The sequence below is a fragment of the Eleutherodactylus coqui genome, chromosome 3, assembly GCF_035609145.1.
Source record: "Eleutherodactylus coqui strain aEleCoq1 chromosome 3, aEleCoq1.hap1, whole genome shotgun sequence".
Taxonomy (NCBI): Eukaryota; Metazoa; Chordata; class Amphibia; order Anura; family Eleutherodactylidae; genus Eleutherodactylus; species Eleutherodactylus coqui.
In genome coordinates, this window is record NC_089839.1 from 252021673 (window position 1) to 252031723 (window position 10051).

Consider the following 10051-nt stretch of genomic DNA (forward strand, 5'->3'; position numbering starts at 1 on the left):
CGCGGCTCGCCACAGATGCATTCTGACATAGAGGAGGGAAAGTGGTGTTGATGCCGGAGCTGCTATGAATTGTCGGGAAGGGCTTAAATATATAAGCCCTTCCCTGCAATTCATCCAGAAAAGTGTTAAAATAAAATATATATATATATATATGCTTACCTGCTCCCGGCAGCCGGAGTTCCGCGCAGCCGGCCTGCAGTGGGTGTGAAGGGGGTGTGAGTCAGACCTGCCCCCTGATTGGCTCAGCGCTGAGCCAATCAGGGGGCAGGTCTGACTCACACCCCCTTCACACCCACTGCAGGCCGGCTGCCGGGAGCAGGTGAGTATGTATATATATATATTTTATTTTAACACTTTTCTGGATGAATTGCAGGGAAGGGCTTATATATTTAAGCCCTTCCCGACAATTCATCCCACACTCGCCCGCAGCGCATTGCTTTCGGACAGCTCCAGCCCGTTTCTAATGAAACACGGCTAGGAGCAGATTTTCGGGCACCGGTCACGCGATTTGCGGATGCGCATCCGTCATGCGATCCGCAAATCACGCGAAAAAACGCCCGTCTGACTAAGGGTGCCTACCCACTAGCGTTTTTTTCCCTGCAAAATTCGCAGCATTTTTTTCTCTGCAGTGGTCTATGGGACTTGTAATGTTAAAATCGCGATCACGCAAAATCGCAATTTCCCGCGAATTTTAACATTACAAGTCCCATAGACCCCTGCAGAGAAACAAATGCTGCGAATTTCGCAGGGAAAAAAAACGCTAGTGGGTAGGCACCCTTAGGCCTTAGGCCATAGAAATCGCAGATTGCACCTATGTGCGATCTGCGATTTCTGTTCTCTATATGCGCTCAATGGGGCCGGCGGCAGCAGCGCCGACCCCATTGAGAACATATAGAAGACAAATCATTCTTCTCTGCCACAGCTGTGGCAGAGAAGAACGATGTTTGCCCATTGAATTCAATGGAGCCAGTAATACAGCCGCCTCCATTGAAAGCAATGGGCTGCCGGCGATCGCAGGATGAATTGTCGGGAAGGGCTTAAATATATAAGCCCTTCCCTGCAATTCATCCAGAAATGTGTTACAATAAAAATATATACCGGCGTATAAGGCGACGGGGCGTATAAGACGACCCCCCAACTGTCACCTTATACGCCGGCAATACAGTGGAGCAAAGAATAAAAATCATTACTCACTTCTTCTGACGTTCTGCGGCGCTGCTGCAGGCTGTCGCTCCCTCCTGGTTCCCGGCAGAGCATTGCTTTCTCTACGAAGGGCTTTAAATCCCCGCCTCCAGAAACACACGTGCCTTCAGCCAATCACAGCCAATGACAATGATGTCATTGAATGGCTGTGATTGGCTGTGTTTCTGGAGGCGGGGATTTCAAGCCCTGCGTCCAGAAAGCAATGCTCTGCCGGGAACCAGGAGAGAGCGACAGCCTGCAGGAGCGCCGCAGAACGTCAGAAGAAGTGAGTAATGATTTTTATTCTTTGCTCCACTGTATTGCCGGCGTATAAGGTGACAGTTGGGGGGTCGTCTTATACGCCTCGTCGCCTTATACGCCGGTATATATTTTTATTGTAACACATTTCTGGATGAATTGCAGGGAAGGGCTTATATATTTAAGCCCTTCCCGACAATTCATCCCCGCGCACGCCGGCAGCCCATTGCTTTCAATGGAGGCGGCTATATTGCTGGCTCCATTGAATTCAATGGGCAAACATCGTTCTTCTCTGCCACAGCTGTTACAGCTATGGCAGAGGAGAACGATCTTTACGCTGACAGTGCGGGGCGGGGGGCCCACTCTTGCCGCTATTGTGGCTTAATAGTGGGACCTGGGAACTTGAGATGCAGCCCAACATGTAGCCCCTCGCCTGCCCTATCCGTTTTTGTGTCGTTCCCATCACTTTCTTGAATTGCCCAGATTTTCACAAACGAAAACCTTAGCGAACATCGGCGATATACGAAAATGCTCGGGTCGCCCATTGACTTCAATGGGGTTCGTTACTCGAAACGAACCCTCGAGCATCGCGAAAATTTCGTCCCGAGTAACGAGCACCCGAGCATTTTGGTGCTTGCTCATCTCTAATCAGGACCTTTCGGCAATGGTAGTAATTTATTTTTTAGGGGATGAAAGGCTGTGGATGGCCAACATAGGAAGATCATGTCGGCTGAGATTGTGAAGCCCGGGGAAAGCAATCTCAGAGCCCCTTCCACCTCCCTCCAGAAAAGAGCGATGAACGGGCAGCCCCAGCATATATAGAGATAAGAGCCAATAGCTGTTTTGCATCTCCAACATTTATTGTGTGATGCCAGCTTTTAGTCACAAAGCCATTGCGGTGTTTTGTACCATCTCACCAATAACTTATAATGGCTTTCCTGCATAAGGATACAGGGGGAGAGGCCATAGGCCATTTTTAGAATTAATTTACAATCCGCAGCAGACAGGGATATGTTCAGTACTTTTTCCCAAGAGATTAGGAAAGATGTTTTGGAAAACGTTTTTTAATCCTTTTCCTCCCCATGATGTAAGAATACATCATGGGAGCGGGGTACATCCCGCAAAATGACGTACCCTTATGTCATAGGGATAGCGCGAGATCATGACAGATCTCGCGCTATCCGGCAGCGGGAGCCGGCTGTCACTAGTAGCCTCCTGCTGTAACAGTGGGGGTGCATCTTCCCTTGGTGAACCCTTTGCTTGCCATGATCTAAATAGATCACGGCAGGGAAAGGGTTCACCGCGGGAGCGCGCTCCCTCTGTGACTTCAGCTGGCTCTCGCGACGTTATCGCAGGGAGCCGGGCTGGTTGCCATAGCAACATGATGCCAGATACCGGTGTCCTGTATTGCCATTGCCTATGATTGCTGTAATAAGCGATAAGGCATTGCAGGATGAAGTCCTGCAATGCCTTATCATAGCGATCATCGGTGGTATTGTTAAAGTCCCTCAGAGGAACACAGATTGCGTTAAAAAAATAAATAAATAATGTACAAAAATTAGAAATGTAAAAAAAAGTAAAGACACCCTTTTTTATGCTTTTTCTCATATCATAAAAACCCAAAGACACGCATATTTGGTATCATTGTGTCTATAAAGACCCGTACAATAAATTGAACATGCTTTTTATCCTGCACGGCAAAAAGCGTTAAAAAAAATGCTAAAAAACTGAGGCAGAATGCTAATTTTTAGCACCCCATCACATCACATCATACATTTATATCACATAATACTGCAGGAGTAAAGAAGAGATCAGAACTGAAGAATAGGAGACATGATAGAAGATAGCGAGGCGAGAAAACCGCGTCCTTACCCCCAACACCAACTACAACTCTCTACGAATGTTGGCGCTGCAGCTCCTTATATAACCAGGGCGATCTCATAATGAGAGGGGGAGGAGCCAGCAACTGCAACATTCCGTGACATCACATGCTGCAGCTGTTAGACACTAGATGAAGCCAAGCAGCCAATCAAATTCCATATAGATAAAATGGTCTCTAAATTCACCCCCAGCCCCCCAAAACCTTGTTCAATGGACGATAATGTCAATATTTCCATAGAGTGTAATTTTGTAGTCATTTCTAGTGATTATAACACTCATAGATGCCTGTAGTGTCCCAGTATATCATTTACTGGTCCCCTCCATAAATGTCATACATGTATGCCTTATGTGGGTGCGCTGTGCAAAGTGTCCTGTCATTTTGTTCTATGTGTGGCAGAGCTACAGTGAGTGAGGGGTTAAATGTTTACAGTGCTTGGAAACTGCCTGTAAATGTATCAAGTTTGTCTTGTCATGTGGTATGACAGAGGTGATAAAAGGGAGTGTCTGGGAGCGGGAAAGGAGTCCATGCTAGAGGTCCATGTCTTCAGGAGTTCAAGACATATAGGGGCACCTTCAGTCCCCATATGGGCGCCTGCAGTTGGCTGGGTCGGATCCCGCTCTGACAATCCTCGCAGGGGGGTGCGCTCCCGTGTCCTTGCAGAGGCCTGCGGCTTATCCGCACCCGGCGTCTCCTCTCTGTGCTGTCCACAAGAAGTTAGGGCTCATGCCCACAGACGGAGCGGGGTACGCCCGCGGATTTACGCCACGGGAAGTACCGCGTTTAAAAATGCTAGTGCCTGTGAGTGATTACAGAATTCTACTGCCATCTCTATTATTACTATATTAATGGAGACCTCCCACTGTGGAAAAACGCAGTGAAATAGAACATGTCGTGATTTTTTTCACGCAGCCGAAGTCTGTGGCAGAATCACACATGCAAGCAGTGACAGGCAGAAAAGCTATTGGCATTAGCCCTTAAAGGGGTTGTCCCGCGGCAGCAAGTGGGTCTATACACTTCTGTATGGCCATAATAATGCACTTTGTAATGTACATTGTGCATTAATTATGAGCCATACAGAAGTTATAAAAAGTTTTTTACTTACCTGCTCCGTTGCTGGCGTCCTCGTTCCATGGAGCCGACTAATTTTCGCCCTCCGTTGGCCAAATTAGCCGCGCTTGCGCAGTTCGGGTCTTCTGCAGTCTTCTATGGGGCCGCTCGTGTAGAATGCCGGCTCCGTGTAGCTCCGCCCCGTCACGTGCCGATTCCAGCCAATCAGGAGGCTGGAATCGGCAATGGACCGCACAGAAGCCCTGCGGTCCACGGAGACAGAGGATCCCGGCGGCCATCTTCAGCAGGTAAGTATGAAGACGCCGGACCGCCGGGATTCAGGTAAGCGCTGTGCGGGTTGTTTTTTTAACCCCTGCATCGGGGTTGTCTCGCGCCGAACGGGGAGGGGGGGGTTAAAAAAAAAAAAAACCCCGTTTCGGCGCGGGACAACCCCTTTAACCAGCCCATAGTGACAGTGTTCACAGCTGCACTCAGATTACAGCATGGATAGAACAGGCTGATACTTTGTATCTCTTTGATCTGTGTTTATAAACACTTCACAGTATTACATATAACAAGTAACCAACTTCACCCCCGTGTGCAAAAGTCCATCCTACTCCGAAGACCTGGAGATCGGAGCTGGAGACAGACAAGTGGAATGTAGGCACACGTTTCCCATTGTGTTTCGAATTGTTTTCACAACGCACGCTGCGCAATGTATTTTCCTGCCCCATTGAAAACAATGGGCGATGCGTTCTGAGGAACGCGAAAATATAGGACATGCCCGAATATTTTTCCTGCACCACATCGCTCGTGTATATGACTCTATTCAAAAGAATGGCGTTCAGATTTGTCCAAGAATTGTGTGTCTCATAGTGCACGAATCTTGCACAATTTTCTCAGCCATGTGAAAGCGGCCTTAAAAATATGGATGTGCAGGTTTAACGCTCAGTAGTGAGGTGAGTTAAAAGGCGAACGTACCGTCACTAAGGCCGCATTCACACAACCGCATTTGCACTCATGTTTGCGCATACAAAATATGAGCCCGCAATACGCAGTGATTAGGAGCCACTGATTTCAATGAGTTCATTCGCAAGCACGTATTTCGCATGTACACAGCATGTCAAATATACTGGAGCATTTGCCCAGGGTAATAGAACATATGAAACTAATTAGGGTAATAAGTAGAGATGAGCGAGCGTACTCGTTAAGGCGAATTACTCGAGCGAGTATCGCCATTTTCGAGTACATGTCTGCTCGTCCAAAAAGATTCAGGAGCCGGCGGGGGTGAGAGGTGAGTTGCGGGAGTGAGCAGGGGGAAGCTGGGGGGTAGAAAGAGAGTTCTCCCCCCCCCCCCCATTTCCCCTCTGCTCTCCCCTGCCCCCGTCAGCCCCCGAATCTTTTCGGGCAAGCAGGCATGTATACGAAAATGGCGATACTCGCTCGAGTAATTTGTCTTAACGAGTGCGCTCGCTCATCCCTAGTAATAAGCCATTTTTATCTACAGGACCATGGCAGCGGGTTTTGTTTTGTGCTCAAATGTGAACGATTTGCACAGGCAAAAAGTACAGTTAAAAAATGAAGTTGTGCCCCAAATATATAATGCGCCATGTGAAAATGTGTGCAAATATGCATAGGCTCATGTGAATTCAGTTAAACTAAGGTGGCTCTCACAGATCCGATTTTACTGCGCTTACCATGACATTTTGAACACCGCGGTAATTGCAATATAATGCTCCCATTCATTTCAATAGGGCCTCGCAGACATGTGCGCAATTGCTGTGCTGGAAGGCGCTTTGATTTGTGTGTGTGATCCGCTCTATTTTTCAACTTTTAGGCAACCTCATAACCCATCACGATGATATGCTTGCGTTAAAACCCACTGTCAGGAACGATAGTGAAATCTCGGCAAAACGCAGCAATCAAAATCACAGTCTTCTGCTGGCGGTATATGTGAGAGCGGCCTAAAAGTTTTAATAGACCAAAATGCAGTTGAATCTGTTGTAGCCTCCTACGAGCACATATGGGCTCATCACGTGCCTGTCGTCCCAACATCAGGCCTTCTTCCCGGCATGCCCTGGCTCTGTATCTGTTCCGTAGGTTCTTGTCTCCCAGATGGTCTTTCTTAGGTATCGTTTTGGATGAAGCAGCATTGCGTTTCATTTCTGGGTACCCCATTAATATTCACAATAGTACAACGTTGGGAAGAAAATGGGTTCCTATTAGAGATGAGCGAGATCTCTCTCTCTCTCTCTCCCCCCCCCCCCCCCCCCCGCGGCCCCCCGAATTTTCTCGGACAAGTAAGCAGTTACTCGAAAAGACTGATGCTCACTCGAGTAATTGCCTTAACCGAGCGTGCTCGCTCTTCTCTAGTTCCTATAGGTGACGACCCCTAATTATGAAGGAAATCGCATATGAACAACCTCACATATAATGAGACGTAACACCAGATAAATGCGGAGAAAACTCTTTTTATTTAATATGTTGTAACTTATAGCCACATCATTCAGTTTGAGGTGCTTTGTGCTTTTTTGTGGACATTTTCCTTTATTCCATGCGTTCGCACACGTGCCGCCACATCATGTTCTACGGCACCGCTGTGGAAAGTGGCCACTCTCCTCTATGACGGCTTACTCTTTCTTGGCCGCTGATCGCTCTCCTCGTTGTTGAGCCTTTCTTCAGTTACCAAGTCTGAACTTGTTAGTAAAGAGTCTTAAATAAACATGTCGGACCTGGAAACAAGGTCACATTACTGCAAACCAAATAAGTGCACAAGGCAGGAAAGTTACTGTTTAATATCCGGGAAGTCGACAATAACCACTGAAATGTGGAAATAAGAATTGTCGTAGCAGTAAGTGCAGCATTGTCTAAAGTGACTGAGGCCCAATGCACACGGGAGGATTTGTATTGCCGAATCCAAAGCGGACGTGCACTTCCGGATTCCGCAGCAAATGCTGCCCATAGACATGCTATGTGTAATCACTTTTTCCACCTATTAAGGGTTCCAGGAGCAGCTTGTTGAGCTCCTTCTATTTGAGGCCCCCACACCTCAGCAAGCTTACGAAGACTCACAGAGCGCCACTTTTTACACCCCATCCCTGCCGACCAAGAAATACCCCACAAAAAGCATGAGAGGAGGGGGGATACACGGTTTTATTGCCCCATGTGCCCATCTCAATCAGCCTCCATCATTACCCCTGTCTTTGGAAATACCATACAGTTCACATTATTACTTTTATCTAAGATTTAGGGAACACCGAAAATGGTGGAGGGGGGGGAGGGGATTTTTAGGGTGTCAATTTTTTTTTATTCCATACAAGTCAGCAATGAGGCCTGGAATGTATTCAGTTGTGTCCTGCAATCCAACGGGTGTTCCCTCCATTATAGGCCTAGCTATGTGTCCTATAAGTAGATTAGGGCCACAATGGGTATGTTTCTGAACACAGGACAAATGGAGGTATCCATTTTGGGGTGAACGTCTTCATTTCTGTGTACACTGTACAAAAAAAGCTGTTTTTAAATTGACACAATTGCCAAAAATATGAAAATCGTAATTATTTCCTTCTGCTTTGCTTAGATTCATTCAAATACTGTGGGGTCAAAATACGCAGTACACCCCTAGATTAATTTATTAAGGGGTCTAGTTTTCAAAATTGGGTCATTTGTGTTTTTTTTTTTATCATTTTGGACGCTCAATTGCTCTACAAGTGGGCAATGGGGCTTTGTCGTGTGTCCTGTAAGTAGATTAGGGCCACAAGGGGTATGGTTCTGAACATGGGACAAACAGAGGTATCCATTTTGGGGTGAAAGTCTTCATTCCTATGCGTGCTGTACAAAAAAAAGGTTTTTAAATTGATACAACTGCCAAAAAAATGAAAATTGTAATTTTTTTCCTACTGCTTTACTTAGATTTATTAAAAAATTGTAGGGTAAAAATACACAGTAAACCCCTAGATGAATTCGTTAAGGAGTCTAGTTTTCAAAATGAGATCATTTGTGGGGGTTCTCTGTCATTTTGGTCGCTCAAGGGCTCTACAATTGGGCAATGGGGCCTAAATCGCCTTCATGCTAAATTTCTGTTCTGAAAGCCACCGATTACTCCTTTCATTTTGGGCCCCGTTGTGCATCCAAACATAAGATTAGGGCCACAATGGGTATATCTCTGAACACAGGACAAACAGGGGTATCCATTTTGGGGTGCAAGTCTTCCTTCATATGTATGCTGTTTTAAAAATGACAGAATTGCCAAAAAATTGAAAATCACAATTTTTTCCTTTTGCTTTGCTTGAATTCATTCAAAAACTGTGGGATCAAAATACGCAGTACACCCCTAGATAAATTCGTTAAGAAGTCTAGTTTTCAAAATGGGGTCATTTGTGGGGGTTCTCTGTGGTTTTGGGCGCTCAAGAGCTCTACAAGTGGGCACTGGGGCATAAAAGGCCTTCAAGCAAAATTTCAGTTTTGAAAGACTCCGACTACTCCTTTCATTTAGGGCCCCGTTGTGCATCCGAACATTAAATTAGGGCCACAATGGGTATGTCTCTGAACACGGGAGAAACAGGGGTATCTATTTTGGGGTGTCAATCCTCATTTTCATGTGCACTATAGGAAAAAATAGGTTACTCTTGGATGTAATAAAGTAGTCCATACACGGTAACTTTCTGAAGAAGAACCGGGATGGTCGATTTTGTCCATTTACTGGGAAGCTCTTGAACTTAGATCCACATAACAATCTATGTACAGTAAAACAAGTCACAATGGTGTAACCGGGTGGATTCTCGGGGGAATTGGATAGTCTACAGTCCAAGTTATCTGTGAAGTTCCACTCCCGGCAAACACTCACTAGCTTACACTCTCCTCGCTCTGAAGTGGTTTGTCCTTTCGTTTGGTGCTCAGCAGAAGCACCGTGGATTCCTGGGTCGAAAGGACCCAGGCTGAGCATAAGGAGGTCATGCAGCCTCCTCCATATTTCCCCACACCGACCTATATGTGTGGTGTCTGTGTGGCTAACCCAATCACTTCACTCCTCTTTCTTTCTCCTTACTCTTCATCTCTTCCTTCTCATCTTTTCCTCCTTCACCTTTTCCTTGCACTCTTGCAAACGTATATATATAAACATCATCACGTGACCACGAAACGATACACTGAATACAATACATTTTCTAGACAGGACAGGACATACTATACATTAACCTGTTCAGTCCTGCAAACATTAAAGGGGTTGTCCCGCGCCGAAACGTTTTTTGTTTTTTTTTTCAATAGCCCCCCCGTTCGGCGCGAGACAAATCCGATGCAGGGGTTTAAAAAAAAAAAAACGGATAGTACTTACCCGAATCCCCGCGCTCCGGTGACTTCTTACTTACCTTGTGAAGATGGCCGCCGGGATCTTCACCCTCGGTGGACCGCAGGTCTTCTGTGCGGTCCATTGCCGATTCCAGCCTCCTGATTGGCTGGAATCGGCACACGTGACGGGGCGGAGCTACGAGGAGCCGCTCTCCGGCACGAGCGGCCCCATTCAGAAGAGAGAAGACCGGACTGCGCAAGCGCGTCTAATCGGGTGATTAGACGCTGAAGATTAGACGGCACCATGGAGACGGGGACGCTAGCAACGGAACAGGTAAGTGAATAACTTCTGTATGGCTCATATTTAATGCACAATGTACATTACAAAGTGCATTAATA